The 27,711-nt window shown below is 47.6% G+C and overlaps 1 long non-coding RNA gene across 1 annotated transcript; it reads right to left on the bottom strand.

Moving 5' to 3' along the window:
* Positions 1-12,748: 12,748 nt before the first annotated feature.
* Positions 12,749-19,615, bottom strand: LOC129640710 (uncharacterized). Its single transcript, XR_008708923.1, has 2 exons — positions 18,270-19,615; positions 12,749-13,086 (listed from the first exon to the last, which is right to left on the bottom strand). It is a non-coding gene; the product is annotated as an uncharacterized LOC129640710 (long non-coding RNA).
* Positions 19,616-27,711: the final 8,096 nt, after the last annotated feature.

Here is a 27,711-nt window from a genome sequence, read left to right on the forward strand (position 1 = left end):
TGGTTTTGTTGATTTTTGCTATGGTCTCTTTTGTTTCTTTTGCATTTATTTCTGCTCTAATTTTTAAGATTTCTTTCCTTCTACTAACCCTGGGGTTCTTCATTTCTTCCTTTTCTAGTTGCTTTAGGTGTAGAGTTAGTTTATTTATTTGACTTTTTTCTTGTTTCTTGAGGTGTGCCTGTATTGCTATGAACTTTCCCCTTAGGACTGCTTTTACCGTGTCCCACAAGTTTTGGGTTGTTGTGTTTTCATTTTCATCCGTTTCTATGCAAATTTTGATTTCTTTTTTGATTTCTTCTGTGATTTGTTGGTTATTCAGCAGCGTGTTGTTCAGCCTCCATATGTTGGAATTTTTAATAGTTTTTCTCCTGTAATTGAGATCTAATCTTACTGCATTGTGGTCAGAAAAGATGCTTGGAATGATTTCTATTTTTTCGAATTTACCAATGCTAGCTTTATGGCCCAGGATGTGATCTATCCTGGAGAAGGTTCCATGTGCACTTTAGAAAAAGTTGAAATTCATTGTTTTGGGATGAATTGTCCTATAGATATCAATTAGGTCTAACTGGTCTATGTATCATTTAAAGTTTGTGTTTCCTTGTTAAATTTCTGTTTAGTTGATCTATCCATAGGTGTGAGTGGGGTATTAAAATCTCCAACTATTATTGTGTTAGTGTTAATTTCTCCTTTCATACTTGTTAGCATTTGTCTTACATACTGTGGTGCTCCCATGTTGGGTGCATATATATTTATAATTGTTATGTCTTCTTCTTGGATTGATCCTTTGATCATTATGTAGTGACCTTCTTTGTCTCTTTTCACAGCCTTTATTTTAAAGTCTATTTTATCTGACATGAGTATCGCTACTCCTGCTTTCTTTTGGTCCCTATTTGCATGGAAAATCTTTTTCCAGCCCTTCACTTTCAGTCTGTATGTATCCCCTGTTTTGAGGTGGGTCTCTTGTAGACAACATATGTAGGGGTCTTGTTTTTGTATCCATTCAGCCAGTCTTTGTCTTTTGGTTGGAGCATTCAACCCATTTACGTTTAAGGTAATTACTGATAAGTATGATCCCATTGCCATTTACTTTATTGTTTGGGGTTCGAATTTATACACCGTTTTTGTGTTTCCTGTTTAGTATTTGTTAGAGAGCTGGTTTGGTGGTGCAGAATTCTCTCAGCTTTTGCTTGTCTGAAAAGCTTTTGATTTCTCCTTCATACTTGAATGAGATCCTTGCTGGGTACAATAATCTGGGCTGTAGGTTATTTTCTTTCATCATTTTAAGTATGTCTTGCCATTCCCTCCTTGCTTGAAGAGTTTCTATTGAAAGATCAGCTGTTATCCTTATGGCAATTCCCTTGTGTGTTATTTGTTGTTTTTCCCTTGCTGCTTTTCATATTTGTTCTTTGTGTTTGATTTTTATTAATGTGATTAATATGTGTCTTGGGGGGTTTCGCCTTGGCTTTATCCTGTTTGGGACTCTCTGGGTTTCTTGGACTTGAGTGGGTATTTCCTTCCCCATTTTAGGGAAGTTTTCAACTATTATCTCCTCAAGTATTTTCTCACGGTCTTTCTTTTTGTCTTCTTCTTCTGGGACCCCTATGATTCGAATGTTGTAGCGTTTAATATTGTCCTGGAGGTCTCTGAGATTGTGCTCATTTCTTTTAATTCGTTTTTCATTTATCCTCTCTGATTCATTTATTTCTACCATTCTATCTTCGAATTCACTAATCCTATCTTCTGCCTCTGTTATTCTACTATTTGTTGCCTCCAGAGTGTTTTTAGTTTCATTTATTGCATTATTCATTATATATTGACTCTTTTTTTATTTCTTCTAGGTCCTTGTTAAACCATTCTTGCATCTTCTCAATCCTTGTCTCCAGGCTATTTATCTGTGATTCCATTTTAATTTCAAGATTTTAGATCCATTTCACTATCCTTACTCGGAATTCTTTATCAGGTAGATTCCCTATCTCTTCCTCTTTTGTTTGGTTTGGTGGGCATTTATCCTGTTCCTTTATCTGCTGGGTATTCCTCTGTCTCATCTTGTTTAAATTGCTGAGTTTGGGGTGTCCTTTCTGTATTCTGGCAGTTTGTGGAGTTCTTTACTCTGGCATTTCCTCGCTGTGTGTGGGTTTGTACAGGTGTCTTGTCAAGGTTTCCTGGTTAGGGAAGCTTGTGTCCATGTTCTGGTGGGTGGAGCTGTATTTCTTCTCTCTGGAGTGCAATGAAGTGTCCAGTAATGAGTTATGAGATGTTTGTGGTTTTGGGGTGACTTTGGGCAGCCTGTATCTTGAAGCTCAGGGCTGCGTTCCTTTGTTGCTGCAGAATTTGCTTGGTATGTCTTGCCCTGGAACTTGTTGGCCCTTGTGTGGTGCTTGATTTCAGTGTAGGTATGGAGGCATTTGATGAGCTCCTGTCAATTAATGTTCCTTGGAGTCAGGAGTTCCCTGGAGGCAGGGTTTGGACTTAAGCCTCCTGCTTCCAGTTATCTGTCTTACTTTTACAGTAGTTTCAAAACTTCTCCTTCTATACAGCACCATTGATAAAACATCTACGTTAAAGAAGAAAAGTTTCTCTACTGTGAGGGTCACTCAGAAAAGTTCACAGCGTTACATGGAGAAGAGAAGAGGGAGGAGGGAGTTAGAGGTGACCCAAATGAGATCAGGTGGAATCAATAGTGGAGAGAGTGGGCTGGCCAGTCGTCACTTCCTTATGTGCACTCCACAACTGGACCGCTCAGAGATGTTCACAGAGTTATACAGAGACGAGAAGAAGGAGGAAGGAGACAGAGGTGGCCAGAAGGATAAAAGGGGGGAATGAAAAGGAGGGAGACAGATCCAGCCAGTAATCAGTTCCCTAAGTGTTCTCCACCGTCTGGAATACACAGAAATTCACAGAGTTGGGTAGAGTAGAGAGGGGTTAGGGAGGAGACACAGGCGACCTGGTGGAGAAAAAGGAGAGTCCAAAGGGAGAGAGAGCAGTCAAGCCAGTAATCTCGCTCCCTAGTGAAAAATGGGTACTGAAGATTGGGTTCTTAAAGGTACAAAATTGGTAACAAATACATAAAAGCAAAAATTAAAAATCTAGAGTAGAGTTTGGAATTTCAAAAATACGATGTTAAAGAAAAGAAGAAGGAAAAGAAAGAGAGAAAAAACGAACAAAGAAAAACAAACATGGTCGCAAAAATTATCAAGAAAATACAGGTACAAAATTGATAACTAATACCAAAAAGCAAAAATTAAAAATCTAGAGTAGAGTTTGGAATTTCAAAAATACAATGTTAAAAAAAAGGAAGAAGAAAACTAAAGAGAAAACAAACAAACAAAAACAAGCAATGTCGCAAAAATTATAAAGAAACTACAGGTACAAAATTGATATCAAATATCAAAAAGCATAAATTAAAAATCTAGAGTACAGTTTGGAATTTCAAAAATACAATGTTAAAGAAAAGAAGAAAAAAAAAAACAAAACAAAAAAACAAGGTCAAAAAATTATTATATATATATATATAAATATATATATATGAAGTTTGCTGAAGAAGAAAAAAATAGGGTCTTTTTTTTGGAAAGTAATAGGTTATAAAAGTGAAAATTAAATGAACAATAGAGGACTTAAAATTAAAAAAATTAAAAAAAAGAAAGAATGATCATAAAAATATATCTAGGACTTTCTCTGGTTTTGTTGTGAGTATCGTGGGTTCGGTTCATTTTTGGCTAGTTCCTTGGTCCGACTTATATTTCTCAAGATCTATAGGCGCCTTCCTATGTAGTCCTAATAACCACAGGGTTTTAATCTATTGCCTGTAGCTTCCAAGGCGTTTCCCTCTGTTATAGCTTCTTTTGTTTGCTGGTCTCTTCAGTGTCTGGTTTACGCCCTGACACAAAGGGGACGGTGGAGGACACTTTTTTTTTTTAGGCTCACTTGTTCAGTTGCGCTGTGGGGAGGGAGGGAGGGAGTGATGCTGCAAACAAATAACACTGGCGTGCGTTCGCAGTGCCTCAGCCACACTGGGTCTGCCCCCGCTCACGGCGCGTGTAGCCTTCCTGCCCACACTGCTCGGGCTCTAGGTTGTTCCACCGGGAACAATCTGAGGCTGGCCCTGGGCTGCATGCACCTCCCAGGTCCAAGCCGCTCAGGTTCAGGCACTCGGGTAGTCCTCAGAGGCACAGACTCAGTTCGGCCTGCGTTTTGTGCTCTTCCCAGGTCCGAGCAGCTCAGGTGATGAGGTGTTTGGCGAGCGCCAATGTTGTGACTTATCGCCTCCCCGCCACTCGGTTATCTGGGTGTAAAACAGGTGCACTTTCTCAGGCAGATGTTGACCGTCCAGATCCCCAAGAAGTTTTAGTTAGCAAAGAAGCCTGCTTACAGTTTTATAGATAATGTCTCTCTGGGGCTGCAATTGCCCCCTTCCGGCTCTGGCTGCCTGTCACCGGAGGGGGAAGGTCTGCAGCCGGCTATCTCTGTTCAGTCCTTTGTTCTGTGCGCGGGCCTGGCGGTGTCTTAGGTTAGGGCTGGCTTTTTGCGTGGTAGATATCCCAGAGTCTGGTTTGCTAGCCCAAGTTATTTTGTTCAGATAGCACTCATGGTATTCAGGCCAGATTCTTACTCTAAGCGATGCAGCCCGCACCGCGCCTCCCTGCCCAGCCCCTGCTTGCTAATGGTGTGAGCAGGCGTCTGCACTGCTTCGCGGCTGGGGGAGTTACCGTAGGGCTTGCAATCTGCGAGTTTTAATTGTTTATTTATTTCTATCCCCCTTATGTTGCCCTTTGTGCTTCCAAAGCTTGGCAAAGATTTGGCAGTGAAAAGCTTTCCTGGTGTTTGGAAACTTTTCTCTTTTTAAGACTATCTTCCCGGGACGGAAATCCCTCCCTCCCTCTTTTGTCTCTTTTTTTGTCTTTTATACTTTTTCCTACCTACTTTCCAAGAGTTGGGTTGCTTTTCTGGGTGCCTGATGTCCTCTGGCAGCATTCATAAGTTGTATTGTGGAATTTACTCGACGTTTAAATGCTCTTTTGATGAAATTGTTTGGGGGGGAAAAGAGTTCTCCCCGTCCTACTCCTCAGCAATCTTGGCTCCTCTCTTGTGGAGTTTGGAGAGAGCACGCGGGATTGCTCTCCAGGCCATGCAGGAAAAGAAGGCCCTCATCTCGCGATGTCGGGGGAGTCTCGTGGTTTTTCTGGAGCTGCGGTGCCAGTGTGGGGTTTCTCACAAGGTACGACCGGGAGCTCAGGGAGCCTCTCGTGTGGTGTCAGGGAAGTCAAGTCTCCATACGAGTGGCGAGGGGGCGCACGTCATTGCTCTCGAGTCATGGTAGAGGAATCAGGGCTCAACACAATGAAAAAGGACGCTCGAGGTCTTTCTCGGGTTGCGGCAGGAAACCCTGGGTTCCCTCGACTTGTGCCTGTGACCTCAGGTAGCTTCTCAGGGTGCCTCTGAGAAGTCAGGGATACTATGGAGCTGGGAGAGGCCTCTCGGGACTCCACTGGGTTTGCTGCAATGGAAGAGGGCCTAATCTTGAGATCAGGAAGGAACCTCAGGGTTCCTCTCCATTTCCGACTCAGATCGCAGGGTCCTTGCAGAGTTGGGACAGGAGAGTCAGGCCTCGTCTTGTGTGGAGGAATGGAACTCCGCTTACCTCTCAAGTTGTTCAAGGAGTGACAGGCCACTTGTTGAGCTGTGTGTGGAACCTGCGGTTTTTTCCAGACAATGCACGGGGGTGTCAGTGCCCCTTCGTGATGTGCTTTCATCCACAGGGTTGCCTTCGAAGTGGTGTGCGGGCATCGGGTTCTTATCAAGAGCGGACCAGGAAATCGGGGTCTTTTGGAATGCGGCACCACACACGAGGCTACATCTCGAATTTCCTCGTGAGACGGGCCTCATGCTGAGGTGCCCCTGGAAGGTCGGGAAAGCCTTCCAGACAAAGCAGGTTAATCGACCCTACTGTCGCGATCAGGAGGGGAGAAGGGGCTCAGATGAAGTGGTGCCGGGAACCTCGGTGTTCCCCTTGAGTGAGACTGGTATGTCAGGGAACTTTTGGGGTCTCACGAAGCTTGCCAAATACTGTTTCAAACTTCAAGACGAAACGTGGGACTTCTCTTGAGACGCTGTGGTGGGCAAGGGCCTCATCTTGTGATGAAGGGGAAACCACGTGGTTTTTTTCGAGTTGCGATGGGATTGTTGACTTACGACGGGGAATTCAGGCTTCCTCTTCTGTTGGCCCAGGGAAGTCCATACTTCCATTCGAGTTGCCAGAGAGAGCTGGGTGGGAATTGCTCTCGAGTCACGGCAGGTCAAAATAGACCTCATCTAGGCTTGTGTCCAGGACCTAATGTTCCTCTCCAGGGGCGATAGGGATCACGGGGATGCATTCCAGACTCACCCAGTGAGTCAGGCCTCGGCTCGAGGGGAAGCAAATAATTCTGATATCCTCCTGGGTCACGATAGGTATCTCTTGGAGCCCACTGAGTGGCCTCCAGGGAGTCAAGCCTCCTGTGGAGTTGGAGAGAGGACTCGGGATTGCTCTCCAGGCCATACAGGAAGAGAAGGCCCTCAGCTCGCAATGACGGGGGCGTCTTGTGGGTTTTCTCGAGTTGGGGTGCAAATATGAATTTTCTCACGAGGTACAACGGGGATCTCAGGGAGCCTCTCATGTGGCACCAGGAAAGTCAGGTGTCTATGCGTGTGATGAGGGGGAGCCCATAAATGCTCTCGAGTCATGGTAGGGAAATCGGGACTCAAGACGCGTTGAAGAAGGAGTCTCAAGGTCTTTCTCAGGTTGTGGCAGGAAACCCTGGGTTCCCTCGACTTGTACCGGTGACCTAGGGAGCTTCTCAGGGTGCCTCTGAGAAGTCAGGCATACTGTGGACTTGGGAGGGGCTCTCGGAACTCCACTGGGTTTGGTGCAATGGCAAAGGTTCTCATCTCGAGTTGAGGCAGGAACCTAAGGGTTCCTCTCCATTTTAAACTCTGACCACAGGGTCCCTGAAGAATTGGGACAGGAGAGTCAGGCCTCGTCTTGTGTGGAGGAATGGAACTCCACTTGCCTCTCGAGTTGTTCACAGGATAACAGACCATTTGTTGAGCTGTGAGTGGAACCTTCGGTTTTTTCCGTAAGATGCATGAGGGGGTCAGTGCCCCTTCGTGTTGTGCCTTCATCCACAGGGTTGCCTTCAAAGAGGTGTCTGGACATCGGGTTCTTATCAATAGCGGAGCAGGAAATCGGGGTCTTTCAGAACGTGGCACCATCCATGAGGCTACGTCTCGAATTTCTTCGTTAGACTGGTGTCATCCTGAGGTGCGCCATGAAGATCGGGAACCCCTTCCAGACAAAGCAGGGGAATCGACCATCTTGTCGCGATCAGGAGGAGTGAAAGGGCTCAATTGAAGTCGTGCCGGGAACCTCGGTGTTCCCCTCGAGTGGAACCGGTGTGTCGGGAAACTTTTGGGGTCGCTTCAAGGGTGCCAAGTACCGTTTTGCACTTCAATACGGACTTGGGGCTTCACTTGACACGCTGTAGAGGGCAAGGGCCTCATCTTGGGATGACGGGGGAATCACGTGGTTTTTCTCAAGGTGCGGCGGGATTCTCGAGTTACGACGGGGAATTCAGGCTTCCTCTTGTGTTGGCCCAGGGAAGTCCAATCTTCCATTCGAGTTTCGAGGGAGAGCTGGGGTTTGCTCTTGAGTCACTGCAGGGCAAAAGAGACCTCATCTAGGCTTGTGTCCAGGACCTAATATTCCTCTCCAGGGCCGACAGCGATCTCGGGTTTGCATTCCAGACGCATCCTGGGAGTCCGAGCTCGACTCGAGGGGAAGCAAAGGACCCCGCTCTCCTCTCGAGTCGCCACAGGTGTCTCTTGGAGCCCACTGAGTGGCCTAAAGGGAGTCAAGCCCCCTGTGGAGTTTGGAGAGAGGACTCGGGATAGCTCTCCAGGCCATGCAGGAAAAGAAGATCCTCATCTCGCAATGACAGGGGCGTCTTGTTGGTTTTCTAGAGCTGTGGTGCCAGTGTGCGGTTTCTGACGAGGTGCGACGGGAAGCTCAGAGAGCCTTTCGTGTGGCGCCAGGGAAGTCAGGTCTCCATGCGCATGGCAAGGGGGAGCGCGTCATTGCTCTCGAGATATGGTACGGGAATCGGGCCTCAAGATACGTTAAAGCAGGACTCTCAAGGTCTTTCTCAGGTTGGGGCAGGAAACCATGGGTTCCGTCGACTTCTGCCGGTGACCTTAGGGAGCTTCTCAGGGTGCCTCTGAGAAGTCAGGCATACTGTGGATTTGGGACGGGCCTCTCGGGACTCCTCTGGTTTTGCGGCAATGGAAAAGGCCTCGTCTTGAGTGGAGGCAGGAACCTCAGGCTTCCTCTCCATTTCTGACTCGGTGCGCAAGGTCCCTAGAGTTGTGACAGGAGAGTCAGGCATCGTCTTGTGTGGAGGAATGGAACTCCGCTTGCTTCTCGAGTTGTTCACGAGGTGACAGACCACTTGTGGAGCTGTGTGAGAACCTGCGGGTTTTTCCGGAAGATGCACGGGGTGTCAGTGCCCCTACGTGTTGTGCCTTCATCCACAGGCTTGCCTTCGAAGAGGTGTCCAGGAGTCTGGTTTTGATCAAAAGTGGACCATGGAATCGGGGTCTTTCGGCATGTAGTATGGCCCTCGAGGCTACGTCTCGAATTTCCTCGTGAGACCGGCCTCATCCTGAGGTGCGCCGGGAAGGTCGGGAACCCCTTCGAGACAAAGCAGTGGAATCGACCCTCCTATCGCGATCATGAGAGGAGAAAGGCCTCAGATGAAGTGGTGCCGGGAACTTCAGTGTCCCCTCTAGTGAGATCGGTATATAGGGGAACTTTTGGGGTCGCATCAAGGGTGCCAAGTACTGTTTTGCACTTCAAGACGGAATGTGAGACTTCTCTTGAGACGCTGTAGGGGGCAAGGGCCTCATCTTGCAATACAGGGAACCACGTGATTTTTCTCGAGTTGCGGCGGGTTTCTCAAATTACAACTGGAAATTCAGGCTTCCTCTTTTGTTGGCTCAGAAAGGCCAATCTTCCATTCGAGTTGCAAGGGAAAGCTAGGGGTTGTGCTTGAGTCACTGCAAGGCCAAAGAGACCTCCTCTAGGCTTTTGTCCAGGACCTAAGGTTCCTCTCCAGGGGCGACAGGGATCCAGGGTTGCATTCCAGACTCACCCTCGTGGTCAGGCCTCATCTCGAGGGGAAGCAAAGGACACCGCTCTCCTCCTGAGTATCGACGCGTATCTCTTGGAGCCCACTGAGTGACCTAAAGGGAGTCAAGCCTCCTTTGGAGTTTGGAGAGAGGATTCGGGATTGCTCTTCAGGTCATGCAGGAAAGAAGGCCCTCATTTCACCATGACAGGGGCGTCTCGTGGGTTTTCTCGAGCTGCGGCGCCAGTGTGGGGTTTCTCACGAGGTACTATGGGGAGCTCAGGGAGACTCTCATGTGGTGCCGGGGAAGTCAGATCTTCATGCGCGTGGCGAGGGGGAGCGCGTCATTTTTCTCCAGTCATGGTAGGGGAATCGGGCCTCAAGACGCGTGAAGAAGGACTCTCGAGATTTTTCTCAGGTTACGGCAGGAAACCCTGGGTTCCCTCGATTTATGCCCGTGACCTCAGGGAGCTTCTCAGGGTGCCTCTGAGAAGTCAGGGATACTGTGCAGTTGGGAGGGGCCGCTCCGAACTCCACTGGGTTTGGTGCAGTAGAAGAGGGCCTTATCTCGAGTTGAGGCAGGAACCTCATGGTTCCTCTCCATTTCTGAATCGGATCTCAGTGTCCATGCAGAGTTGGGACAGGAGAGTCAGGCCTCGTCTTGTGTGGAGGAATTGAACTCCTCTTGCCTCTCGAGTTGTTCACGGGGTGACAGGCCACTTGTCGATCTGTATGTGGAACTTGCGGGCTTTTCCAACGATGCAGGAGGGTGTCAGACCCCTTCATTTTGTGCCTTCGTCCACAGGATTGCCTTCGAAGAGGTGTCCTAGCATTGGGTTCTTATCAAGAGCAGACAGGGAAATCGGGGTCTTTCGGCGTGTGGCACCAACCACAAGGCTACGTCTCGAATTTCCTTGTGAGACCAGCCTCATCCTGAGGTGCGCCGGGAAGGTCCGGAACCCCTTCCAGACAAAGCAGGGTAATCGACCCTCCCATCGCGATCAGGAGGGGATAAGGGGCTCAGAACAAGCGGTGCACCGAACCTTGGTGTTCCCCTCGAGTGAGACCAGGGTGTCGGGGAACTTTTGTGGTAACATCAAGGTTGCCAATTATCGTTTTAAACTTCAAGATGGAACGTGGGGCTTCTCCTGAGACGCTGTAGCTGGCAAGGGCCTCATCTTGCGATGACGGGGGAACCACGTGGTTTTCCTCGAGTTGCGGCGGGATTTTCGAATTACGATGGGGAATTCAGGTTTCCTCTTGTGTTGTCCCAGGGAAGTCCATTCTTCCATTCGAGGTGCGAGGGACAGCAGGGGATTGCTCTCGAGTCACTTCAGGGCAAATGAGACCTCATCTATGCTTGTGTCTAGGACCTAATGTTCCTCTCCAGGGGCGACAGGGATCTCGGGGTTGCATTCCAGACGCACCTGAGGAGTCAGGCCTGGTATATAGGGGAAGCAAAGAATTCCGCTCTCCTCTCGAGTCCCAATGGGTGCCGGGGACCAGCCCCGGCTGATCCAGGGTATTCGAAGGAGAGACGGCTAGGCGAGGGTCAGGGAATAACTGCTTAATTACACTTTAATTAAGGATACAAAGAGTAATAGAATAAGGATAGCTCAGTGAGGAAATTCAGTGGAGAAAAGCGGCTGAAATTAGGATAGCTCAGTAGGAAAATTCAGTGGAGAAAAGCGGCTGAAATAAGGATAGCTCAGTAGGAAAATTCAGTGGAGAAAAGAAGCTGAGTGGCTTGGTTTACGCGGAAAATCAATATAACCCGTGACACCAGGTTAGCTCTGACCACGGAGGCCGCAGGCGCCCTCTCGAATAGCGGAAGGTGCCCCACCTTAGACACCTTCTCGAGTGGGTCTTAGAAGCCCAGGCAAATAAATGGTCGCAGAGGACATCCACGCTCCAGATGGACGCTCAGCCGGAAGTTAAAGGGAAGAATGACATGGGGAGACCAAGTTTCAGTGAACAAGGCCCGCACTTTATTTTCCAAAGTAGTTTTTATACCTTAAGGTATGCATAGAGGATAATGGGGGAAGGGGTAGAGTCATGCAGCAAGCCAGGCTTTCTTCCTGCAAACTTATCATATGCAAAAGTTCAGGTGATTGACATCATCTTCTGGCCCGGAGGCCTGTTAACATTTTAAGAAACTTATCTTTCTCTAAAGGTGATTATTCCAAAGTCAGGCGCCAGCCTTCCAAAAAGCACTGGACAAAGCGGCATTTTACATTTCTATACACCCATTATATCAATCAATACACTGCCAAAGACACAGTAGGTAAGGAGTATGGAGACTTAGCAGCAAACATTGGCCCAACAAGTGAAAAACCCTTCACCAATACATTTTCTAATCAATCTTTTAACTACTCAAAGGAATCTGTGTTTAGGCAGTTTAGAACATCTCCTGCCTCTCACAGTTGGGAGGCTCTGAACAATCACATGTGGCCAGAAAAACCTATTCAGGCAGGCTAGAGGATTTCCAAAGGAGTTTGTAGGTTAAACACTGTCACATCCAAGAATTATTAACTGGAGCTGTAAGCTAACTCTTTTTTCAGAGAGAGGTAGTGGGAGACAGCCCCCCATAAAGTCAGAGGTGTAGGTGAAAGCACAAAGCAGAAAGTAGGCAGACTCTGGTTTTGGGGGTAGATGCTCGAGAATTTCCAGGGGGACTCCTGAGGCTCGATCCCGCCTTTGCGTATGCCGAGCCTCTTTCCTCATGACCTTTGTCATGGGTGGAGTGCCGCACGCTGGCTCTCAGCAGTGATAGAATTCCAGTTGAGCTATTCCAGATCCTCACTCAATATGCAATATGCCGGCTCCCAGCATCTCCCCCTTTTTTATTTCTTAAAACAGCCAGAGGCAGCTCAGTCGCGAGCTTCTGAATGTTCTGCCGAAGAATCCTGACAATACAAGGAAGAATGAATATGAGAAGCAAAATTAAAGCACCAGCAGCGATGTATCCAAGGATATTAGACAGAATGTTTTTTTTTGAAATGAAAGTTAGAGAAGGTGTGAAAAAAGTCATTAGCTGCGGTAAAATCCAGTCAAGAGTGTTTCAGGGTCTGTATTTGATTATGAAGTTTCCCTAAGTCTAGGCCAATGTCAGAGCTGTTCCAAACACCTGAGATATGATTTTTGATTTTTTTCCATTCATAATCTGTCTCATTTACCTTTAAAGATGTCACGCATATCCACCGGTAATCAGCGTGGCAAGACAAAGCCATTTTCACTTTTAAAGCCTGTAAATCAGTCCCAATATGCATTATTGCCTCTTCTAAGGCGTCTACTCTCATCTCTAATTTCCTATCTATAGCTTCCTGTGTTGTTAGAGTTAGTGAAACATTTTTAGACATGGTATCAACATATTGGGCAGTATGCACTTGTTGAGTCAATGATATTGCTGCCACAGTAACAGAAGTAATTGCGGTTATTAAAGCTGATATTCCTAAAATAAGTAAGCCCACAAATCGTCGCAATCGCATTAAATCCTGAAGTTGTTGTAATACAGCAAGACTATAGTTATATCAATAAGTGGTTACATTATAAGATAAGGTGGACGTTGTAACACTACAAAGGAGCAAACATTATATTGAGGGTTTAAACAAGATGAGAGCATACATTATTCACAGGTCACTACATTGGGTCCACCAGTTTAAAGTCACATGTACATTAAGTTTTCCAGAATCGTTGGTAAAGAGAAAAACATAAGGAGAGGGTAGACAAGCCAAATCAGAATAAGTAGAATTATTTTCTGGTTGGAGTTCGCGCTGCAGCAGCCCCGTCGGTCCCGCCGGGATCTCGATGTTTATCTTGCCTCCCCTTCTGGCGGGCTCCTCTTTTGTGATCGAAGCAATGGGTGAACTGGATGTCTGGGGGTCTGCAACATGGTGAATCAGCCTGTCTAAATTGGAGAATCTGCATCCTGTGGAAAAATATAAGCACATCCTCGACCGATAGTTAATAATGGGTCAGGACCCTTCCATTGTCCTGAGAGGGCCTTCCATTTGACTAATGGTTTTGCATTTAATTGCTCCAGGCACCAATGACGAAGCATTGCAATAGTTCTGGCTGAAATCAGTATTTAAAATATTTATTACGAAAAGAGCATGTTGCAAGATTTGATGGGGAGAACTATACTTAAACTCCCCTTCTTTTAGTTTTTGAATTTGGATTTTTAATGTTTGATGCGTTTTTTCAACAATGGCTTGTCCCTGTGGATAATAAGGGATGCCTGTATTATGTTTAATTTGAAACTTTATACAAAATTTCTGAAAAGACTTAGAAGTGTAAGCAGGAGCATTGTCAGTTTTCAGAGCTTTTGGCAGGCCCAAATATGAAAAACAAGTAAAGAGATGTTGTATCACATCTTTACCTGCCTCTCTGGTATGAGCAGTTGCAATAATAACGTGAGAAAAGGTATCTACAGTTACATGAACAAAGGACAGTTTTCCAAATGAAGAAACATGAGTTACATCTGTCTGCCAGAGTACGTTAGGTTTGAGACCATGAGGATTAACTCCCATAGGTAGATTATTATAAACAGTGGGGCAGTGTAAGCAAGAACGCACAATCTCTCGAGCAGTCTCTCTGGGAATTTGGAATTGATGTCTTAAAGCAGTAGCGTATTGATGATGAAGTGAGTGAGAGGCTCTGGCCTCCTCAATCACAGTAGCCACTGTATTTCTGGTTAACAAGTCAGCCAAATCATTAAAGGCATTTAAAGGGCCAGGCAATCTGGAATGAGCCCGAATGTGTCCAATGAAAAATATTTTTTTTTCCAAATTTGTTGCTGTAACTTAGTTAACAAATGAAATATGGTAGTTTTATTTTCAGGCAAAACCGCAGTTTCAATGTGTGGAATCAGCCTGACCACATACTGAGAATCAGAGTAAAGATTAAATTCCTCATCTGTAAACATAGCAAAAGCCTCTATGACTGCTGTTAGTTCAGCTCTTTGAGCTGAAGTTTCCTGTGTTTCTAAAACCTTTTGGTGATTTTTAGTAACTATGGAGGCTTTACCATTTGCTGACCTGTCAGTAAAGGCTATCTGAGCATTTGGAATAGGAGACTGTTTACATCTGACAGGAAAAATAACTGGATGTCTGGATATAAAATTCAGCAAAGCATGTGAAGGTAAATGATGCAAAAATTTTGACCAAAATAGTTTCCTATAGCAATCTGTCAATTTTCATCAAACATTAGAAGCACATCAAGTTGTTCTTTATTATATGGAATTACAATTTTTGATGGCTCTTTACCAAATAATTCAATGTTTCGCCTTTTTTCTTTAATATCAAAGTAGCTATCAATCCTGGATAAGAAGCCGCTACTTTTTTAGTTTGAGCGGGAAGATGGACCCACTCTAGGGGGCCGTTTTGCCAGAAAACCAATTTTTTGTCTGGCTTCCCCAATTACACCTATGGGGGTTTTATGGCAAAGGAATTGTCAAGCAGTTGTCAATTTAATTTTTTAATTTTTAAAATTTACATTTTAACAACATGAATTTAAAGATATGTTAATTTAGGTCTAATGTTTAGTTTAGGTCTCTGTATAAATTTAAATAATAAATGTATAACCTCCTTATCTCATTTTAGTATACAGATATACCTAAATGCAAAATGTATTTATATATGTATTTATATATGGCAACAAGTATAAACTTATTGACATATATATAAATCAATATACTTGAATTAATCATTATAATTAATATATTAATTAATATATATACTACAGCAATACAACACGTACACAGCTAATACCAACCAACACAAACCAATGCACTGTAATAATACATGTCACACATATATAATATAATTATACGGTATATAGAACATATATCATCACAGCACATCAATCTATACCAATTAATATCAGCCACTCACACATTATATTACTGCAATACATATTTAATTATACAGTATATATATAATATGCATATATGGCATACATATTTATATACAAATTAATCAAGTATAGATCTATAAATAGAATTAGGTATACCTTTATTATATTTTATTTATACCCATACCTAACTAGGCAAACTGTAATTATGTAAATATATTTATATTATGTATTTATAACAACATATAAAGTATTGTTAATTGTACCGCCTGTTGACAACTAAGAAATTGAGAAAACCCTTCTCTGAGTATCTCCTATTTGAGACAGCACGTCCCTCCCCCATAGGGTAAAGGGGAGCATAGGAACTACATAGGGTTGGAAAGTTTCACAGGTATCCTCAAACTTCCAATCTAACATTTTTGAACTTTTAACTACTGTGGGGGCTTGAGGGCAAATGAAACAAAATTTGACTCTTGAAATCTATCAGGGCAACTTGCCAATCATCACTATTTTGTAAAAGACTTGCAGTTGATCCTTATTGAGTGAAATTATTATATTTGTTACTTTTTTTCTAAAAAGTTTTACACTTCTTTTTTTTTCCTTTTATAATTAATTGTGTCACCAGGCTGGGAAAAGATAAAACTATTTTTCTTGGGGTCACTGATAGATGGAACCAATGGGCCTTTTTGTCACAAGCGCCTTGTAGGTGTATGTTTTGTGGCAAGAATAATTTAATCTCATCTTTTGGTAATATTAATCCTAATTAACTGATCATTTAAAGTCTCATCTACTTTAACAAGAGCTGACTGTCTCATTTAGTCAACTTTCTCTTAGAACTGGAATTAGGATTGCTTTTTAAGTAATCAAAGGCTTTAAATCTGCAGTAGTCAGTTTTAAATGTGGGCGTATCCAATTAATGTCCCCTAATAATTTTTGGAAATCATTTAAAGTTAGTAAACAATCTTCAAATGGGCATTATCAATTTTTAAAACTTTTGGCACCTAAATATGAGAAGCAAGTAAAGAGGTGTTACACAACATCTTTATAAGCTTCTCCAATTATCATTTTGTAAACTAAATCTGGTCTATAGCTTTTTATATGACAAGTAACCATCTAATCTTTGCTTGAATACTTCCAGCAACGGGGAACTCACTACTCTTCAAGGCTTTAAACGCTCTCTCACCTTTTTCTCTATAGCATTCCCACTCTGCTTTTTCTAATCCCACCAACTCATTTTCAGTAGTATGTGTTGGCCAGGAGCTGGGTCAGTCTTTCCCAGAAATGTTAAGAGACGTCTGTTCCTGTGTCTAATAGCCCTGAGATTTTACTTTTTTGAATTAAAAGATCTTTTAAAGGCCTTGGAGCTGTAATTTTCTGCACCCAAAAAGCTAGATCACTAAATCCAAATATTCTGTGGCTCTTAGCTTGAGAAGTCAAGTTTTTTCCTGTCTGATAAGGTAAAAGCAAAAACTGTGTTATTCTTTGACCTTTATTAATTTGCAGTTTTGGTAGGCTGTGAGATCAAAACTTTAATTTTTCCAATATAATCAGAATCTACCACACCATACACCACCGAAATTTTTTGACAAGAAAGCGAGCTACGCCCTAGCACAAGTCTTACAATGCCCTCAGGTAGGGGGCCAGCCACTCCCATTGGAATTGGAGTAACCAGCTCGTCAAGGGTTAATATTGTTGTTAAATCCCCTAACCGTTTTTTTCTTAGCCTGGGTGAGACCCCCCTGAGGGGGTTTTTTCCAAGGAGCACGCTCTGTATATTGTGCATGCAGTCTTGTTTTAAAAGCTCCACTGTTTAAAAATTTTTTCTCTTCTTCAGGCTTAGGTAACACTTTGAGAGGCTTTGGGGGCAAAGCGGGGAACTCTTGGGCCCTGAAAAGTGCAAAAGGAGGCGGCGGCGATGGCCTTAAATCATAAAGTGGTGGATAAGTTTTTTGTTTTTTAAAGGTTTGTGTAGAGCGGGAGGGAGCTCGCCAGGGCACCTGGTCACAGCGTCTCTTACTTTCTTTCTCTCTCTCTTCTGCCTTTCTCACTTTTTTCTCACCCTTTTTTTTTCGCTACCCTTCTTTTCTTCGTTTCTTTCTCTTTACCCTCTTTTCTTCCTTAATTTTTTTTTTATCTTTTTTTCTGTATCTCTTTTTTTAACTTCCTTTCTCTATCTTGATGTGTTCTCTGATTCCTTTTTTTCCCGTTCCTCTCCTTTTCAGTCTTTAGCTCTTTTTTTATCTTTACATCTTTTTTTATTTTCTTTACTTTTTTTTTTTTTTTTTTTCGCTTGGGTGAGGCCCCCCTGAGGGGGTTTTCTGCAATGAGCAGGCTCTGTATATTGTGTATTCTTTAAAAGTTCCTTTGTTTAAAAGAATTTTTTTTTTTTTTAAATCTTTTTCAGCCTTAGGCAATGGTCTGGGAGGCTTGGATGTAAACTGGGGAATTCCTAGGCCCTGGGAGGTGCAAGCGGAGGTGGGGTAGTCTCCTTAAATCAGAAATTGTTGGATAAATTTTTAAAGGTTTGTGTAGAGGGGGAGGGGGCTCGCCAGGGCGCCCGGCCGCAGCGTCCTGTAAGTCGTCTCCTTCCTCGGGAGGTAGAGTACAGTCTCCCTCCTTTCTTTTGTCAAGGGCAGAAAATATGATCTGCGCAGAAGGTGGAGACCCACTACCATCCACCGCTATAGCCTCTCCCATAGGCTATCCCACAGCCTCATGACGAGGGTCCAGAACATTTTTAATCATATTTATAGCATAAGTTTTTAGTTGTTTTTTACCTTCACCCAAGTATCTAAATTAACAGTAGCCTCTTTATCAGTTTGAAGATTACTTGTATAAAGAGTTGCCATTGTTAGTTTCAGTGTTACCCATGTCAGAAAATTAAGTATAATAGAAGATAAAGCTTTTAGCTTTTAAAAGATCAGGCTTTTCTTTGGCCTTTTAACTTCAGAAACCGTTTTCTCTAAGTCTTCAACACTTTCAACACTTCCCACTCCTCAGCCCTGTCTATCCTACAGGGGGGTCCGCGGCACCCTTGAGTGGGGTCTTAGCCGTCCCGAACATTGGAAGGACAATAGGGGCTGATGACCCAGATTGTCCCGGGGGGGAAACAGAAGGCTGATGACCCAAACTGTTTCGAGGGGGGAGCAGTAGAGCTGATGACCCAAACTGCTCCGTGGGGGAACAAGAGAGCTGATGACTCAGTTGTTCGGAGAACGGGGGAGCAAAAAGGGCTGATGACCCTAATTGCAGGGAGCTTACCTTCGAAGTCCCTGTCTCGGGCGCCACCTGCCGGGGACCAGCCCCGGCTGATCCAGGGTATTCGAAGGAGAGACGGCTAGGCGAGGGTCAGGGAATAACTGCTTAATTACACTTTAATTAAGGATACAAAGAGTAATAGAATAAGGATAGCTCAGTGAGGAAATTCAGTGGAGAAAAGCGGCTGAAATAAGGATAGCTCAGTAGGAAAATTCAGTGGAGAAAAGCGGCTGAAATAAGGATAGCTCAGTAGGAAAATTCAGTGGAGAAAAGAAGCTGAGTGGCTTGGTTTACGCGGAAAATCAATATAACCCGTGACACCAGGTTAGCTCTGACCACGGAGGCCGCAGGCGCCCTCTCGAATAGCGGAAGGTGCCCCACCTTAGACACCTTCTCGAGTGGGTCTTAGAAGCCCAGGCAAATAAATGGTCGCAGAGGACATCCACGCTCCAGATGGACGCTCAGCCGGAAGTTAAAGGGAAGAATGACATGGGGAGACCAAGTTTCAGTGAACAAGGCCCGCACTTTATTTTCCAAAGTAGTTTTTATACCTTAAGGTATGCATAGAGGATAATGGGGGAAGGGGTAGAGTCATGCAGCAAGCCAGGCTTTCTTCCTGCAAACTTATCATATGCAAAAGTTCAGGTGATTGACATCATCTTCTGGCCCGGAGGCCTGTTAACATTTTAAGAAACTTATCTTTCTCTAAAGGTGATTATTCCAAAGTCAGGCGCCAGCCTTCCAAAAAGCACTGGACAAAGCGGCATTTTACATTTCTATACACCCATTATATCAATCAATACACTGCCAAAGACACAGTAGGTAAGGAGTATGGAGACTTAGCAGCAAACATTGGCCCAACAAGTGAAAAACCCTTCACCAATACATTTTCTAATCAATCTTTTAACTACTCAAAGGAATCTGTGTTTAGGCAGTTTAGAACATCTCCTGCCTCTCACAGTTGGGAGGCTCTGAACAATCACATGTGGCCAGAAAAACCTATTCAGGCAGGCTAGAGGATTTCCAAAGGAGTTTGTAGGTTAAACACTGTCACATCCAAGAATTATTAACTGGAGCTGTAAGCTAACTCTTTTTTCAGAGAGAGGTAGTGGGAGACAGCCCCCCGTAAAGTCAGAGGTGTAGGTGAAAGCACAAAGCAGAAAGTAGGCAGACTCTGGTTTTGGGGGTAGATGCTCGAGAATTTCCAGGGGGACTCCTGAGGCTCGATCCCGCCTTTGCGTATGCCGAGCCTCTTTCCTCATGACCTTTGTCATGGGTGGAGTGCCGCACGCTGGCTCTCAGCAGTGATAGAATTCCAGTTGAGCTATTCCAGATCCTCACTCAATATGCAATATGCCGGCTCCCAGCAAATGGGTATCTCTTGGAACCCACAGAGTGGCCTAAAGGGAGTCAGGCCTCCTGTGGAGTTTGAAGAGAGGCCTCGAGATTGCTCTCCAGGCCATGCAGGAAAAGAAGGCCTTCATCTCGCGATGACGGAAGCGTCTCGTGGGTTTTCTCGAGCTGGGGAGCCAGTGTGGGATTTCTCACGAGGTATGACGGGGAGCTCAGGGAGCCTCTCGTGTGGCGCCAGGGAAGTCAAGTCTCCATGCGAGTTTCGAGGGGGAATGCGTCATTGCTCTCGAGTCATGGTAGGGGAATCGGGATTCAAGACGCGTGAAGGAGGATTTTCGAGGTCTTTCTCGGGTTGCATCAGGAAACCCTGTGTTCCCTCGACTTGTGCCGGTGACCTCAGGGAGCTTCTAAGGGTGCCTCTGAGAAGTCGCGATACTGTGGATTTGGGAGGGGCCTCTCGGGCCTCCACTGTTTTTGGTGTAATGGAAGAGGGCCTCATCTCGAGTGGAGTCAGGAAGCTCAGGGTTCCTCTCCATTTCGGACTCTGATCGCAGGGTCCCTTCAGAGTTGGGACCGGAGAGTCAGGCCTCGTCTTGAGTGGAGGAATGGAACTCTGCTTGCCTCTCGAGTTGTTCATGGGATGACAGGCCTCTTGTCGAGCTGTGTGTGGAACCTGCGGCTTTTACCGAATGATGCACGGGAGTGTCAGTGACCCTTCGTTTTGTGCCTTCGTCCACAGGTTTGCCTTCGAAGAGGTGTCCGGGCATCGGGTTCTTCTCAAGAGTGGGCCGGGAAATCGGGGTATTTCGGCATGTGACACCACCCCCGATGCTATGTCTCGAATTTCCTCGTGAGACCGGCCTCATCCTGAGGTGCACCGGGAATGTGGGGAACCCCTTCCAAACAAAGCAGGGGAATAGACCCTCCTGTCTCGAACAGGAGGGGAGAAGGTGCTCAGATGAAGTGGTGCGGGAACCTCGGTGTTCCTGTCGAGTGAGACCGGCGTGTCCAGGAACATTTGGTGTCGCATCAAGGGTGCAAAGTACCGTTTCGCACTTCAAGACGGAACGTGGTTCTTTTCTTGAGAGGCCATAGCAGCAAGGGCCTCATCTTGGGATGACGTTGGAAACACGTGGTTTTTCTCGAGTTTCGGCGGGATTCTCGAGTTACGAAGGGGATTTCTGGCTTCCTCTTGTGTTGGCCCAGGGAAGCCCAATCTTCCATTCGAGTTGCGAGGGAGAGCTGGGGGTTGCGCTCGAGTCACTGCAGGGCAAAAGAAACCTCATCCAGGCTTGTGTCTAGGACCTAATGTTCCTCTCAAGGGGTGACTGGGATCTTGGGGTTGCATTCCAGACTCACCCAGGAGTCAGGCGTCGTCTCGAGGGGAAACAAAGGACTTATCTCTCTTCTCGAGTCGCGACGGGTATTTCTTGGAGCCCACTGAGTGGACTAAAGGGAGTCAAGCCTCCTCTGGAGTTTGGAGAGAGGACTCGGGATTGCACTCCAGGACATGCAGGAAAAGAAGGCCCTCATCTCACGATGACGGGGGGGGGGGGGTCTCAGTGGTTTTACCGAGCTGCAGCGCCTGTGTTGGTTTCTCAGGAGGTACGACGGGGAGCTCAGGGAGCCTCTTGTGTGGCGCCAGGGAAGTTAGGTCTCGATGCGTGTGGCAAGGGGGAGCGCGTCATTGCTCTCGAGTCATGGTAGAGGAATCAGGCCTCTAGACGCGTTGAAGAAGGACTCTCAAGATCTCTCTCGGGTCTTGGCAAGAATACCTGAGTTCCCTCGACTTGTGCCGGTGACCTCAGGGAGATTCTCCGGGTGCCTCTGAGAAGTCAGGGATACTGTGGAGTTGGGAAAGACCTCTCGGGACTCCACTGGGTTTGGTGAAATGGAAGGGGGCCTCATCTCGAGGGGAGGCAGGAACCTCAGGGTTCCTCTCCATTTCTGATTCCAATCGCAGCCCCCTGCATAGCTGGGAGAGGTGAGTCAGGCCTTGTCTTGTGTGCAGGAATGGACCTCCGCTTGCCTCTCGAGTTGTTCACTGGGTGACAGGCACTTGTTGAGCTGTATGAGTAACCTGCGGTCTTTTCCGGACGATGCACGGGGGTGTCAGTGCCCCTTCATGTTGTGCCTTCATCCACACTATCTTCGAATAGGTGTCTGGGCATCGCGTTCTTATCAAGAGCGGATCGGGAAATCGCGGTCTTTCGGCATGTGGCACCACCATCGAGGCTACGTCTCGAATTTCCTCGTGAGAGAGCCTCATCTGAGGTGCATGGAGAAGGTCGGGAACCCCTTGCAGACAAAGCAGGGGAATCGACCCTCCTTTCGCGATCAGGAAGGGAGAAGGGGCTCAGATGAAGTGGTGCCAGGAAACTCGGTGTTCCCCTCGAGTGCGACCCATATGTCGGGGAACTTTTGGGGTAGCATTAAGGGTGCCAAATATCATTTCGCACTTCAAGACGGAACGTGGGACTACTCTTGAGACGCTGGAGCGGGCAAGGGCCTCATCTTGCAATGACGGGGGAACCACGTGGTTTTTCTCAAGTTGAGGTGGAATTCTCGAATTACTACTGGGAATTCAGGCTTCCTCTTGTGTTGGCCCAGGGAAGTCCATTCTTCCATTCGAGTCGCCAGGGAGAGCTGGGTGGGAATTGCTCTCGAGTCACGGCAGGTCAAAATAGACCTCATCTAGGCTTGTGTCCAGGACCTAATGTTCCTCTCCAGGGGCGATAGGGATCACGGGGACGCATTCCAGACTCACCCAGTGAGTCAGGCCTCGGCTCGAGGGGAAGCAAAGGATTCTGATATCCTCCTGGGTCACGATAGGTATCCCTTGGAGCCCACTGAGTGGCCTCCAGGGAGTCAAGCCTCCTGTGGAGTTTGGAGAGAGGACTCCGGATTGCTCTCCAGGGTATGCAATAAAAGAAGGCCCACATCTCGCGATGACGTGGACGTCTCGTGGGTTTAATCCAGCTGGGGCGCCACGTTGTGTTTCTCACGAGGTACGATGGAGAGCTCAGGGGGCCTCTCGTGCAGCACCAGGGAAGTCAGGTCTCCATGCCCGTGGTGAGGGGGAGCGGGTAATTGCTCTCGAGTCATGTTAGGGGAATCCGGCCTCAAGACGCGTTGAAGAAGATCTTTCGAGGTCTTTCTGGTGTTGTGGCAGGAAACGCTGGGTTCCCTCGACTTCTGCCGGTGACCTCAGAGAGCTACTCAGGTTGCCTCTGAGAAGTCAGGGATACTGTGGAGTTGGGAGGGGCCTCTCGGGACTCCACTGGGTTTGGTGCAATGGAAGAGGGCCTCATTTAGAGTTGATGCAGGAACCTTACTGTTTCTCTCCATTTCAGACACCGATTGCAGCGTCCCTGCTGAGTTGGGACAGGAGACTCAGGGCTCGTGCTGTGTGGAGGAATGGAACTCTGCTTGCCTCCCAAGTTGTTCACGAGGTGACAGGCCACTTGTCGAGCTGTATGTGGAACCTGTGGGTTTTTCCAGATGATGCACGGGGTTGTCAATGCCCCTTCGTGTTGTGACTTCATCCACAGGGTTGCCTTCGAAGAGGTGTCCGGGCATGGGTTCTTGTGAAGAGAGGACCAGAGAATCGGGGTCTTTTGGCATGTGGCACCACACACGAGGCTACCTCTCGAATTTCCTCTTGAGACTGGGCTCATCCTGAGGTGTGCTGGGAAGGTCGAGAAAGCCTTCCAGACAAAGCAGGTTAATCGACCCTCCTGTCGCGATCAGGAGGGGAGAAGGGGCTCAGATGAAGTGGTGCTGGGAACCTCGGGGTTCCCCTCGAGTGAGACCGGTATGTCAGGGAACTTTTGGAGTCTGATGAAGGGTGCCAAGTAATGTTTCAAACTTCAACATGAACGTGAGACTTTTCTTGAGACGCTCTAACGTGAAAGGGCTTCATCTTGAGATGAGGGGGGAACTACGTGGTTTCCTTCGAGTTGCAGCAGGATTCTCGCGTTACAACGGGGAATTCGGGCTTCCTCTTGTGTTGGTCCAGGGAAGTCCAATCTTCCATTCGAGTTTCGAGGGAGAGCTGGGATTTCTCTTGAGTCACTGCAGGGCAAAATATACTTCATCTAGGCCTGTGCCCAGGACTTAATTTTCCTCTCCAGGGGTGACAGGGATCTCGGAGTTGCATTCCAGACTCACACAGGGAGTCAGGCCTCTTCTCGAAGGAAAGCAAAGGACTGCACTCTCTTCTCGAGTCGCGTCGGGTATGTCTTGGAGCCCACTGAGTGGCCTACTCGGAGTAAAGCCTCCTGTGGAGTTGGAGAGAGGACTCGGGATTGCTCTCCAGGCCATGCAGGAAGAGAAGGCCCTCAGCTCGCAATGACGGGGGCGTCTTGTGGGTTTTCTCGAGTTGGGGCACAATTATGAGTTTTCTCACGAGGTACGACAGGGAGCTCAGGGAGCCTCTCGTGTGGTGCCAGGAAAGTCAGGTCTCTATGTGTGTGACGAGGGGGAGCCCATAAATGTTCTCGAGTCATGGTAGGGAAATCGGGACTCAAGACGCGTTGAAGAAGGAGTCTCGAGGTCTTTCTCAGGTTGCGGCAGGAAACCCTGGGTTCCCTCGACTTGTACCGGTGACCTCAGGGAGCTTCTCAGGGTGCCTCTGAGAAGTCAGGCATACTGTGGACTTGGGAGGGGCTCTCGGAACTCCACTGGGTTTGGTGCAATGGCAAAGGTTCTCATCTCGAGTTGAGGCAGGAACCTAAGGGTTCCTCTCCATTTCAAACTCCGACCACAGGGTCCCTGAAGAGTTGGGACAGGAGAGTCAGGCCTCGTCTTGTGTGGAGGAATGGAACTCCGCTTGCCTCTCGAGTTGTTCACAGGATAACAGACCATTTGTCGAGCTGTGAGTGGAATCTTCGTTTTTTTCCGTAAGATGCATGAGGGAGTCAGTGCCCCTTCGTGTTGTGCCTTCATCCAGAGGGTTGCCTTCAAAGAGGTGTCCGGACATCGGGTTCTTATCAATAGCAGAGCAGGAAATCGGGGTCTTTCAGAACGTGGCACCATCCATGAGGCTACGTCTCGAATTTCTTCGTTAGACTGGTGTCATCCTGAGGTGCACCATGAAGATCGGGAACCCCTTCCAGACAAAGCAGGGGAATCGACCATCTTGTCGCGATCAGGAGGAGTGAAAGGGCTCAGTTGAAGTCGTGCCGGGAACCTCAGTGTTCCCCTCGAGTGGGACCGGTGTGTCGGGAAACTTTTCGGGTCACTTCAAGGGTGCCAAGTACCGTTTTGCACTTCAAGACGGACTTGGGGCTTCACTTGAGACGCTGTAGAGGGCAAGGGCCTCATCTTGGGATGATGGGGGAATCACGTGGTTTTTCTCAAGGTGCGGCGGGATTCTCGAGTTACGACGGGGAATTCAGGCTTCCTCTTGTGTTAGCCCAGGGAAGACCAACCTTCCATTCGAGTTGCGAGGGATAGCTGGGGGTTGCGCTCGAGTCACTGCAGGGCAAAAGAGACCTCATCCAGGCTTGTGTCTAGGACCTAATGTTCCTCTCAAGGGATGACTGGGAACTTGGGGTTGCATTCCAGACTCACCCGGGAGTCAGGCGTCGTCTCGAGGGGAAACAAAGGCCTTCTCTCTCTTCTCGAGTCGCGACGGGTATTCCTTTGAGCCCACTGAGTGGACTAAAGGGAGTCAAGCCTCCTCTGGAGTTTGGAGAGAGGACTCGGGATTGCACTCCAGGACATGCAGGAAAAGAAGGCCCTCATCTCACGAAGACAGGGGGGTCTCGGTGGTTTTACCGAGCTGCAGCGCCTGTGTTGGTTTCTCAGGGGGTACGACGGGGAGCTCAGGGAGCCTCTAGTGTGGCGCCAGGGAAGTTAGGTCTCGATGCGTGTGGCGAGGGGGAGCGCGTCATTGCTCTCGAGTCATGGTAGGGGAATCAGGCCTCTAGACGCGTTGAAGAAGGACTCTCAAGATCTCTCTCAGGTCTTGGCAAGAATACCTGGGTTCCCTCGACTTGTGCCGGTGACCTCAGGGAGATTCTCCGGGTGCCTCTGAGAAGTCAGGGATACTATGGAGTTGGGAAAGACCTCTCGGGACTCCACTGGGTTTGTTGAAATGGAAGGGGGCCTCATCTCGAGGGGAGGCAGGAACCTCAGGGTTCCTCTCCATTTCTGATTCCGATCGCAGCCCCCTGCATAGTTGGGAGAGGTGAGTCAGGCCTCGTCTTGTGTGCAGGAATGGACCTCCGCTTGCCTCTCGAGTTGTTCACTGTGTGACAGGCACTTGTTGAGCTGTATGAGTAACCTGCGGTCTTTTCCGGACGATGCACGGGGGTGTCAGTGCCCCTTCGTGTTGTGCCTTCATCCACACTATCTTCGAATAGGTGTCTGGGCATCGCGTTCTTATCAAGAGCGGATCGGGAAATCGCGGTCTTTCGGCATGTGGCACCACCATCGAGGCTACGTCTCGAGTTTCCTCGTGAGACAGCCTCATCTGAGGTGCATGGAGAAGGTCGGGAACCCCTTGCAGACAAAGCAGGGGAATCGACCCTCCTTTCGCGATCAGGAGGGGAGAAGGGGCTCAGATGAAGTGGTGCCAGGAACCTCGGTGTTCCCCTCGAGTGCGACCCATATGTCGGGGAACTTTTGGGGTAGCATTAAGGGTGCCAAATATCATTTCGCACTTGAAGACAGAACGTGGGAGTACTCTTGAGACGCTGGAGCGGGCAAGGGCCTCATCTTGCAATGAAGGGGAAACCACGTGGTTTTTCTCAAGTTGAGGTGGAATTCTCGAATTACTACTGGGAATTCAGGCTTCCTCTTGTGTTGGCCCAGGGAGGTCCAATATTCCATTCGGGTTGCAAGGGAAAGCTGGGGAGTGCTCTCGAGTTACTGCAGGGCAAAAGCGACCTCATCTAGCCTTGTGTTCAGGACCCAATGATCCTCTCCAAGGGCGACAGGGATCTCGGGGTTGCATTCCAGACTCACCCGGGGAGTCAGGCCTCGTCTCGAAGGGAATGAATGGACTCCGCTCTCCTCTCGAGTCGCGACGGGTATCCCTTGGAGCCCAAGAGTGACCTAAATGGAGTTAAGCCTCCTGTGGAGTTTGGACAGAGGACTCGGGATTGCTCTCTAGGCCATGCAGGAAAAGAAGGCCCTCATCTCGCGATGACGGGGGCGTCTCGTGGGTTTTCTCAAGGTGCAGTGCCTGGTTGGGGTTTCTCACGAGATAGGACGGGGAGCTCAGGGAGACTCCTGTGGTGCCACGGAAGTCAGGTCTCCATGGACGTGGCGTGGGGGAGCGCCTCATTGCTCTCGAGTCATGGTAGGGGAATCAAGCCTCAAGACGCTTCGAAGAAGAACTCTCGAGGTCTTTCTCGGGGTGTGGCAGGAAACCCTGGGTTCCCTCGACTTGTGCCCATGACCTCAGGGAGCTTAGCGGGGTTCCTCTGAGAAGTCAGGGATACTGTGGAGTTGAGAGGGGCTTCTCGGGACTTCACAGGGACTGGTGCAATTGAAGAGGACCTAATCTCGGATTGAGGCAGTAACGTCAGGGTTCCTCTCCATTTCTGACTCGGATAGCAGGGTCCCTGCAGAGTTGGGACAGGAGAGTCAGACCTCGTCTTGTGTGGAGTAATGGAACTCCGCTTGCCTCTCGAGTTGTTCATGGGATGACAGGCCACCTGTCGAGTTGTATGTGGAACCTGAGGTTTTGGGGGACGATGCAGAGGGGTGTCAGTGCCCCTTCGTGTTGTGCCTTCATCCACAGGGTTACCTTCGAAGAGGTGACCAGGCATCGGGATCTTATCAATAGCGGACCAGGAAATCGGGGTCTTTCGGCATGTGGCACAACCCACGAGGCTACGTCTCGACTTCCCTCGAGAGACTGGCCTCATCCTGAGGTTCACGGGAAGTCTGGGAACCCCTTCCAGACAAAGCAGGGGAATCGACCCTCCTGTCGCCATCAGGAGGGGAGAAGAGGCTCAGCTGAAGCGGTGCTGGGAACCTCCATGTTCTCCTCGAGTGAGACCGGGGTGTCAGGGAAATTTGGGGGTCGCATCAAGGGTGCCAACTACCGTTTCACACTTCAAGACGGAACATGGGACTT

The sequence above is a fragment of the Bubalus kerabau genome, unplaced genomic scaffold (assembly GCF_029407905.1).
Source record: "Bubalus kerabau isolate K-KA32 ecotype Philippines breed swamp buffalo unplaced genomic scaffold, PCC_UOA_SB_1v2 scaffold_37, whole genome shotgun sequence".
In the NCBI taxonomy this organism is placed as follows: Eukaryota; Metazoa; Chordata; class Mammalia; order Artiodactyla; family Bovidae; genus Bubalus; species Bubalus kerabau.